Source organism: Pygoscelis adeliae, unplaced genomic scaffold (genome assembly GCF_000699105.1).
Source record: "Pygoscelis adeliae isolate BGI_AS28 unplaced genomic scaffold, ASM69910v1 Scaffold57, whole genome shotgun sequence".
Classification (NCBI taxonomy): domain Eukaryota; kingdom Metazoa; phylum Chordata; class Aves; order Sphenisciformes; family Spheniscidae; genus Pygoscelis; species Pygoscelis adeliae.
This window is the reverse complement of record NW_008825615.1, coordinates 1,356,293-1,367,569: the sequence shown is the minus strand read 5'-3', so window position 1 is coordinate 1,367,569 and position 11,277 is coordinate 1,356,293.

Here is an 11,277-nt window from a genome sequence, read left to right as displayed (position 1 = left end):
GAGCTTGCATTTGAAAAAGGACAAAGGAAGAACACTAAAACATATCTCCCAAAGAACAGAGCTGCAACTACAGCTATTATCTTTTTTTTTTCCCACTCGTCAATAATCTTCATATTATGAGTATCTTTCACGACTGGATTGAGCAAGGAAATCAATGATATCCCTCTAATGTCTCTAGTAGATTTATTTTAAGAGATTTATTGGATTGAGGTCTATAAGAAATATTTGAATTGGAATTACACAGTAGAAACATAGAACAGTTCAGGTTGGAAGGGCAATTTGGGGATCCAACTCCCTGCTCGAAGTAGAGCTCGCTTCAAAGTTAGACCAGGCTGTTCAACGCCTTGTCTGCCTGAGTTTTGAGCTTCCAAGGATGGAGATCCTACAGCCCCTTGGGCAGTCCAGACCTTGTGCTTCACCAGCCTCACAGGGGACGTATTTTTCTTACATCTGGTTGTAATTTCCCTTGCTACAACCTAAGACCATCACCTATTGCCTTTCTGCTGTGCATCCTGGGAAAAGCCTGGCTCTGTTTTCTTTAAAACCTCAGTGTTGGTAGCTGATGGCAGCAGTCAGATGCCCCCTAAGCCTTCTCTTTTCAAAGCTAAACACACCCAGCTCCCTCTGCTGATGAACTTGTTCAATCTCTGTACATCCTGGGGGTGGTGCAGGGGGTTTAGAGTACAAAAGAAAAACATTTCTGCTGTAGTAGTGCTGTTTATCTTAAAATCCTATATGTAATGGTTTCCTCCCTTAGCTAGATAGCTTGCTAATGATTTGCAAATAATTTCAGAAAATACAATACCAGGTCCCACACTGGTTTGAGAAATGAAAAGTTACTATCATAACCAAAACAGTGCAGTCTCTCTCCTTCATATGAGTTACTCTTTTTATTTCAGTTTTCCATTTTTATTTTATAATTTATGTAAATTATACCCAGGGGAATGGATGCAATTTCTGTAATGCCCCAATGGCTGTAGTTTGAGGAATTCTCTCTTTCCAGTTGAGGAAGGACACCCAGTTCCCAGCACAGCTCTTTGCAAAGGTACCTCTCCTGTAACACATTTTGTTACTAATGAAGAACAATATGTCTCATCTACTTGCCATCATATAAAGACATTACCAACCATACAAAAACAAGAATAAGAATAGGTAGGGAACAATTAAAAAGCTTTATCCCCAAATAAAAAGCTCCTGCTGCAGAACTGTCATTTAATTTTGAATAGTGACTGTGCAGAGATGAGCTAGACCATGTTTGTGGGTAGCAGTAATATCTTTTATTAGATCATCTAGTACATTCACAGTCTGTAATATTGTTTTTAAACCTGGTTCATGGAAGTTGGTATCTCACACAGACTGGCACATAGTGTCCAGCATGACTGTCACTTTAAGCAAGACAAATTGCTCTACATTCAAATGAAATTCTGTCATTTTCCTAAACTCACCTTATCCTATAGTAGGACAAAATGGTTCACAGAATTGTTGAGGATGGAAGGGACCTCTGGATACCAAGTAGTCCAACACCACTGCTAAAGCAGGGTCAGCTAAAGCAGGTTGCCCAGAACTGTGTCCAGTCAGGGTCTGAATATCTCCAGGGATGGAGACTCCACAACGTCTCTGGGCAACCTGTGCCAGTGTTTGGCCGCTCTCACAGTAACAATTTTTTTTCTTATTTTAAGATGAAATTTCATGGGTTTTAATTTGTGCCTACTGCCTCTTGTCCTGTCATTGAGTACCACCAAGAAAAGCCTGGCTCCTTCTTCTTTCCTTCTCTTCTCCAGGCTGAACAGTTCTAGCTCTTTAATCATGAAAGACCCTCCAGTCCCCTCATCATATTTTTGACTTTTTTCTGGGCTCACTCCAGTATGTCCCTGTCTCCCACGTGCTGGGGAGCCCTGACCTGGACCCAGCACTTCAGATGTGTCTCACCAGTGCTGAGCAGAGAGGAAGGATTAGCTCCCTCGACCTGCTGGTAATACTCCCCCTCATGCAGCCCAGGATGCTGTTGACCATCTTTGCCATGAGGGTGCATTGCTGGCTCATGGTCAACTTGGTGCCCACCAGGACCCCCAGGTCCCTTTCTGTAGAGCTGGTTTCCAGTCAGACAGCCCTCAGCCTGTACTGGTTCATGGGTTTACTCTCTACCTGGTGCAAGACTTTGTATTTCCCTTTGTTGAGCTTCATGAGATCCTTGTCAGCCCATTTCTCAAGCCTGTTGAGGTCCCTCTGGATGGCAGCACAACCCTCCAGTATATCAGCCACTCCTCCCAGTTTTTTTCTTCTTCTGCTCTTCCTGTATAACCTCTGTCTCTCTTTACAAATTCCCACTCATGACTGATTTCAAACTTCGACAGTAAACTAGAAATTTAACTGTTCAGACTCTTATCCAAAAGGCTACGGTCTGCCCAGATGTTTTTAACCAGGCTGTGCTCCATCTGCCCTTTGCACCTCAGATGCTGTGCTCCCATTTCACTGAGCTTTTACCCCTGGACCTCCCAGTGTATTTCATAGGGGATTACATTTCTGATTGCAGTCAGATCCATTGGAGAGAGGTTCTTTTCCCTAATTAATGAACCATGAGAAAGTTACCAAGCACTCCCAAATGAAGTTATTCAATACTTTCAATTTAAAGGAGTACTGCAAATTTTTTCTCTCTGAAGTACCCGTAGCTACTAATTTTCAGGTCTAACTAATAAAGCAGTCTTGGATCTCATCAGGAACAGAATAAGGTCACAGTGCCCATACTGTGCTTTTAAATAGTTTCAGCCAAGATTTCTTTCCCCGTGTGTTTTTCTGAATATCAACTTGCTTTCTCTTTCTTACTTTGTTAAGTCTAGAGGAAAGCATATGCCAAGGTGCAAATACTTAACATAATGAATAACTACAAAGCGGCAGTATTTAATGTTTAGTTTATAAATCTGTCCAGAAACTTATTTCTACAAAAGCAATTTTTCTTCATTAATTGAGCTAGTGACATTGGGGAACCACTCATACCCTTTACTTAGTTGCTCTAATTAGTTCTTTGGAAGTATTTACCTCTCTCTACTGACTAGGTGGGAAACTTAGGCTCTTAACACTTCGTAATTTGAATCACGCATTTAGTCAGATACAAAAGTTGCTTTGAATGATGGCGAGAACACTTTGTGTATTCAGACCTCCTGACTTTAATAGAAAGTAGAGATCCATGACATTCTGGCATCACTCGCATTATTTTAGTGGTACAGAGAAAAAGTAACTGCACCAAAAATCTTAGTTACACAAAAAAGAACTGGAACTTTGACTAAGTATCTGCTTAAATACTGGATTTTACATAATTCCTGCATAATCCACAGTCTGTAGAAGCAGAGCTTTTTGTTCCAATATTTAGATGGTTATGAATCTGTACAAGAAGTTTTAGTTATTACCAGGTTACTGTCTCTCTCTTGATGCCTATGCATTCCTGAGATGAAGGAATGGTAATGCAGTTCTCTTAGGAAAATATATATGAAGATGGTATTTTTTATGAAATAAAGAACAGAATCCTAATATTTTGGAAATACAAAAATGGAATTCAGTTATCAGATATTGCTTTCAAAATAGCCAGAGACGGGTTGTTTTCTAAATGAATAGGATAACAAAGCTATAATTGTGGTCAGTGAATCTTACTCACAATTCTGCACCACATCTTTTGATATTCCCAGTTCTTCTAAATTTTTTAACAGCTGAACTTTCTTGAGTAATTCATCCCAGGGCTTGCCTATGTGCAAGCTAAACACAGCATATAGGACTAGTACATACATCAAATGGTAGCTCACTGGCAAATATAGTTCTGTTGTTGGGATATGTTCTTTGCCCCTTATTATTAAATAAAGCCCCATGGGTTATTTTTCTTGATGAAGGAAAACTTTTAGCTCTTCAGATGTAACTTTACCTTTCTGCTGGTAGTTCAAGAAAATCTCAGCTAAGGATGTTTTCTTATCTACATTTCCAGTTCTGTTTGCCAGGTAACAACATCCCTGTTATTGTTTTATGTCAGATTAAGTTCCAAATTGCTCTGCATAGTAAATTACATTTTTTAGCCTCTAAACTCTATGAAGTGTCTTCACTCCCCTTGCCTTGGATAATGACAGAGGTGTGGAGCTCATCCACATTTTGGACAGAGGATGGAGGGATGAAGCTGTAAAAACAAGGTTGCCAATTTTTCTCCAACTTCCTGTTAAAAGTGGACCCACTCTTTAACACCTTCTGCTGGAATTATTTTGTGTCAGTTGAATCTCCATGGAGACCTAGTTTGTTTCTTTCTTTTTTGAGAATAGTAATAAATAATCTTGAGAATATTGCTTCAGTCAGCTTTTATATTTACTTTCACTAAACATATTTCATAACAGGATACTAACAGATTTGGCCTTTCATGTGCTGTTAAATAGGGCCTCATTCCTAGAGCTCACCAGTAACGAGGAGGGGTTAAAGTTCTGCAAGAATGTTTACCTGAATTTGTGTACACAACAATTGTTTGGGAATTGTAAAGTTAAGTCTGACTTGTTAGAAAGGAGGCCAAAAATGGTATTAAAATGAAAACAACAAGCTAATGAATCTGTGTGGGCTCTTCATTGGCAGTTATATGTTGTCTGGCAAGAACCAGAGAGAGAAAAACAATACCTTGCACCACAGTAATGTTTTCTATCTCAGCACCTAGAGAAAGTTTTACAAAATTTAAACAGCAGAAATGCTCAAAATCCCAGTCTTTGGGTAACCCAAGATCATACAATTTTCCATTTTCAGTGATAGCATTTTGTCTCTGTTGGTAATACTAACATCAGGTCACACAGCTCTTCTGGTTGCAAGAGGTCATGGCGATATGTCTGCAGCATGGAGCTTAGGGCAGGAGCCATCCTCCTTTTCACCAGAGCCAGGAGAGGTGCTTGGACACTCTTGGCCTTGGGGATGCTGCTGCCTGCTGTTGTACTGCTGCTAGGAAGGAGATAGTAAAGCTCTTGCAGAATGTGTACGGCCAGTAACAGGTAAATCAAAGGCAAATGCAAACCAACATGACATCCACCAGCTTCTGCCGGATGGGCAAGGGGTGGTCGTCCCAATAGCTCTGAAGCCATAGAGGCTGTCAGAGCTGCCACCCTGTCGGGTGCAGATATTCACATCCAGCTTGATTTGCTTTCTTCAAGCAAGAAGAAATCTTGCTTGATTTCTTCATTGGGTATTTGGAACAGACTCTCCCTTCTTTTTGCTTGGGTCAGCTCTTAGGATATTTTTCTCATTGGTGCCTGCTGTTTCCAGCTGCTTCACATGGTTAAAATGCATGGCGTGGTCCCTTGAGAAACCAGCTGGAAGACTGTCTGCTAGAAAGGAGTATAAAAGGGACATTAAAGAAAGTACACAGGGCAGTTCCCAGTAGGGGAAAGACATATCCAGAATAACAGTGTCTCAGAGATAGGAATTTTAAAGGGAGCAGGGAAAAACTGTATCTGGGGAAGGAAATGTTTACAATTATAAATGAATAAAAAGCACGCCAATTTTCTACCTCATAACTCTGATAAACACCTTTAAAGCCAGCTTCCCCTCTAACACGTTCTCTGCAGTAGGTAACGAAGCCAGGTTTGTCCCACTGTGGTCAAAGTACTAGAAGGTTTCTGGGGGTGCCCTTAGTAACTCCAATTTTTTGCCCAAGAGAGACACGAGACCTGGTGTCCAGAACCTGCCACTTGGTTGCTATTTACCACCCATGTGTCAATCCTGAAAGCACAGCAGGTTTTCCTCTCCATGGGGTCTCTGCCAGCACCCAGACCCAGGACCCCCCAATGGCAGAGGATGAGACAAGACACAGATGCGTGCTCAGCAGCTGCTGCAGCTCCCTGAAAACTGCAAAGCCAGCTTCTGATCACCTGAGGGACTCCCAAGGCTCCTTGGTTTTATGAAGCCTGGAGAAACCCATCACTCAGTGGATGAGGAGCCCTCAGCACTTCTGCTCCTCGGGGAAGATGCAAAGCATCTGGGATGCTCAGAGAGGATCCATCTGACCCGCAGTCTGCAAGCCGCTGTCCCAGCCCTCTCCAGCCTCTTCTGCTGGAAGGCAAACAGATAGCAAAAACTGCGAGGAGGTGCAGCTGGATGCACTGACTGTGCCCCGGAAGGTGTGAGGCTACAGCAGGCCCTCGTCTGGTTACAACGGTATGGATTAGCTGGCAGGACCCATCCCGCCAAGCTGAAATCCTGAAGTCCTTCTGTATCTGAGTGCGATCCCAGACGTTATTTTGCTTTCTGTACAGTGTAAATATGGGTGTCCTCTGCTAGATTCATATTGCCATCTGAAGATAGGTTGACAGACAGATAAATGCAGATCCCAGTTTACATTTATGTGATGTGTAAGGAATATTAAACAGCCATTACTTATGATAATCTACAGTTCTTCTTTCCTGATTAAAGAGCACCCAGTTTATATTTCTCTCTGCATATGAAATTGCAAGATATTCATTAACTAATCTGTAATCTAACCTCTTCTGGAACATCCCATACAAATTTTCCAGTCAATTTAAGCCAGCTACAAATTTGCTAATGCCTTCATTTTCACAGAAATAGAAGGAGAAAATAAGTATTGTCATTGTGTATTAACAGAAGACAAATTTTACCCCCAAAAATTACCAGTTTATAGGAAAAAAATTGTTTTTCTGAAAAATAAATTTCCACTTAGATGCTTGATCTGGGTTCAAGTATATTTCAATAAACATAAGGAAGTTAATAGCGCAGGTGAAAAACATCGTTGTCTATTCCCAAAATGTTCTAAATAAATGCAGTTCATCATTTTCTGCAATTGAATTAATGACTTGCAATAAAAAGACTGATGAATTCATATGACATCTTGGAGAATATAACAGAATAATAAGATGCTTGGGCCTGACCTTTCAAACATAATCTGGGAGCTGCTTGTAACGTTTTACAATATGCTACGCTCCACCTGGTTTTAGCACACTTAAGTTAACACACATGGATTTGTGAGAAGAGAATTCAAGCAGAAATTTGATACCTGTATTTGCAAAAGGGGGACAATAGCTTCGGATTGCCCTCCTGCTTATTCATCCCAAAAAGGCAAATCAGAGAAGGAGCAAGGATTGACTGCTCATTTGATAGGTGTCTGCTTTAACAGGATAAGAAGTATAACACAGACAAAGAAACCCAGTACCTATGCCACTAAGGAAAACTCAGTACTAAGAGCTGGGTGAATTGGGGATAAATTACACCTGCTTTGGGTAGGGGACGTAGGTCTTCAGAGCTTCCGTTGGGTTTGATTTTCTTCCCTCTTGCACCTTTTCTTTCTGGTGCTCAGATGAAGCAATGCTGTTCCCCTGATGTGCTTGTACCAATCACACTGGACAACAACCTGTTGAAGGAGAAGAAAAAAATCCAAATGCTATTTTTATGATCTTCCCCAGTGTAATAGGACCTAAATCCTGGAATTTCATGACAAATTTTAGCTTTCTGAAACACAGTATTTTTCCAGAACTCTATTATGACAGGAAACACTAAAAAAAAACAAAACCAAAAAAACCCCAAACCAAAAAAACCCCAAACCAAACCCACAAGAGGTTCAACAGCGCTGCAAGACACTGATGATAGTTGCTAAAACACCACGGGAACCAGCCTCAATTTCAGCGAGCAAGATTGGGACAAATGGCGGCAACACTTTGTCCCAATTCTCCAGCCAAAATTCTGTCCCAAATTCTCCAGCCCCTTCTTTCCTCGCAGCCTTGCTGGAGGATCTGACCTCCTAGGAATGGCCCGTTCGGTTTGTGGCACGATGACTCAGGAACTCCCTCTCTGAAGTCAAGGGCTTCTTGTGCTGTTTGCTGCATTGTGACTTTGTCAGCTGAATCTTTTAACCTAGCCCACGAAGATGTTTAAGACGGAGTGGGATTTCTAACAGAGATTATTTTTGTGTCCTTGGTTAAGCAGCAAAACACATCCCCTGCTGCTGTGCAGTGCGGGCTCTGCAGACTGACTGAGGGTCCCTGCCACAGGAGGAGGTGCACTTCACTAGCTTTGTCTGTTTACATTACGTGGTATTTTGCCCGGAGGTTTAAGAAAATGTGTTGCATAAACTTTTTATGAATCCCATTCCTTATATCTGGGGCTTTCTGCATGTTGATAATGATCTCTGCTTATTGCCATGTGTGGACAGGGAAACACATCAGGAGCTGACATTGTAAGCCTTTAAAGGAAACCTGGATCTGAATATAAACGCCATGCCTTGTTTTTATTACAAATAAAATACAGCTTTTTAGTGAGCACATTCCAGGCAATTAGAAAATGTGTATTTTTGCTCCCTGTTGTGTAAATGAAGTGAGAAACATAACTGGCAGCTGGAATGTGGACAAAAAGTACTTATGGATGTATTTCATGCTGAAAGATACTCTTTATATGACTTTTGGGCACTTACTTTGATTACCATTAATTTCCTCCTTGTCTGTCCTCCCTCCTCTTCTCCCATATGCCCTTCCTGCAAGATCCCTCTAGCTCCAAGGTTTAGCCCTTTCAATTGCATCTCCATCAGTCACACATCAAGTAGCCTAAGAACACCAAAACCGCAAACCACAGTTAGATGAAAGGACCAGAGGTTTATTTCAGTCTAAAATAGTAATCTAGGTCAGGTGAGAGGAATTGTTTTCTGGACACTTCTCCTTTGCTATAGAGCAAGGATTGTCTTAGAGCTGGCTGGTCTGCTGGCAGGTGAGGGAGGTTAGGTAAGGTGATGGCCACTGTACTGAGATCACCCCCCTCCTGATGTCTGTGCCTTCATGTCTCCCCTCCAGACCTCTCCATCTGGTTGTGTTACTGACATCTTCTCTGTTCTTTGGAGTGGAATGTAACAGCTTTTTTCTGGAATTATGCAGGGTGCAAGGGGATATTTGTTCCCTGGCTGGCCCACCCTGGTGCTGCTGCAACACCAGCAACGTGGGCTGAGCCTCTTTGTTCCCATGCAGATGACCAAGAGCCTCCGAGGAGCAGGGTAGTGAGCTGGAGGGTTATCAAGATCCAACCCCAATAGGGAGGGTTGGATGTGTTCTCCTGCATTTAGAAATGGAACTGTGAAAACACAAACTGAACAGACACCAGATAGCAAAGATCTTCTAGCAGCAAGATACTGTGCCGAGCTGGGAGGCAGAATCACTCACCGCTGCACGTACTGAAGCCCTGCTTCCCAGGAAGTGGCTGGACATCGCCTGCTGATGGGAAGTAGAGAATAAATCTTTTGTTTTCCTTTGCTTCTGTGCACGGCCTTTGCTTTTGCTTTATTAAACTGCCTTTATCTCAACCCATGAGGTTTTTTTTTCCATTTTATTTTCTCCCCGTCCTGTCCTGCTGAGGAGGGGAGTAATAGAACGGTTTGCTGGCACCTAGCATCCAGCCAAAGTCAACCTATCACACCAGCTTTGTCAAGAAGTTTGTTAGGCTTCTTGATGTCTCACTGGTAAAAATAAATGGGAGAAACAAAGACAGATTCTGACTGTCCCTGTCCTTCAAAGTCACACTGACCATTAAAATATGTAAAAAGCAAATATCTGAAAATAAAAACTTAGGCTCACCAAGATAGGTCATAGGTTCATCACTGAACCCTTTAAAAGAATTAATGAATTATTCATTAGCCTTTTCTTTCAGATATTTGTAGACTTTCAATAAAAGTAAGTAGATACATCATATATAGAGCTGCCTGTAACAACATTAATCTTGCACTAATTTGATTTCTTTCTCTGAGGATATTATGTTTTTACAATACATTACAGGGTGCCATGAGTAACTAGTCTTCCCTTTACCTTAGACCTTCTAGGCTTTCATGTGCGATTCTGTGCTAAGGACTTAAATGAAAATAATTACAAACTGTAAAAAATATTTGAAGTGATTCCCCAAACCGAAATGACTAAAGAAGTTTTTCCTTTTTAGAGCTGCGCTTGATGCTAATAGTGAGGGCTGCGGACAGGTACGGTCTGTGTTCCTGTTCCAGGCACCCAAGTTCACTACCTGGGGCTTCACCTGGACAAAGCTACTGAAGAGCTGCCCCAGCTGCTCCAGCAGCTCTGCTCTAGCCCTCATCTGGGCTTTCTTATGAGAAGGTCCCTTGATTCTGCTGCATGTAAGAGGTTTCCACCTATCTCAGTTCAAGCATGGACCCACAAAAAGGTTGTCTATCACAACAGTTCTCCTTACAGTTACATCGATTTTTGGAGATAGATATAAGAGATAAAGTATCACAATTTTATGATGTTAAGAACTAGGTAAGATTTCAATGCTGCAATAGTTGTAAACTGATTGTGATTTTGTTTTGGTTTTGTTTGTAGTTGAAATTTCTTTTGTCTAGAATGTCACACGCATTTAAAGTTGTCATGAGTGTAAGAAATAGGTAACATGCAGATATTTTTGGTAGAACCATGGGTATGTTTCTTTTTCCCAAGGGAGGAGATTGTAATACATTAGTAAAATTGAAGAGGGTTTTGCTTGTTTGTTCATGATCTGTTCACAAAAAGTTATACACATTAATTGTGTCAACCAGATAGTAACTGCTTGCCTGTCTACCTGTTGCATACACTTGACTTGTCTTCTATTGGAAGCAATACGGCAAAAGCATGATACCCTCACCGGCACTCATACTTTTCATCAGTAGATGGATTGAATAATGTCCTTTAGGAATGATTTTTCTCTTTAATGTCATCATTTCTATAAACGATTCTAATGTGTTACTGCTTAAAAAAAAAGAATCATCACAATAAAAAAACACAGCTCATAAAAAATGCTATTATCATCATATTCAGTCTTAATACAATAATGGTATTAATTGGTTCTATTTTATCTTTAGAATAGAAAGGGAAGGATTCAGCTGGAGACTAAGACACCTGGATTTAGGTGTCTGCCAGCATTTTAGGTATCTAAGCAACCATTATGGTTGATGGAAATGTAATTAATACAGTAGATGGGGCCTCGGGACATCCAGTTCACCCTGAAGGGCATACCTTAAAGGGGAGGAGATCTGAAGCTGAATGAAACTTAAGGAAGATCATCTCCATCATTTATCAGCAGTCCTAGTTAATGGGGCAGGTCCCGGATGACTGGAGGCTTGCCTATCTGATGCCCATCTACAAGAAGGGCCAGAAGGAGGATCCGGGGAACTACAGGCCTGTCAGCCTGAGCTCGGTGCCGGGGAAGATTATGGAGCGGTTTATCTTGAGGGTAGTCACAAGGCAGGAGCGGGACAACCAGGGCATCAGGCCCAGCCAGCATGGGTTCATGAGAGGCAGG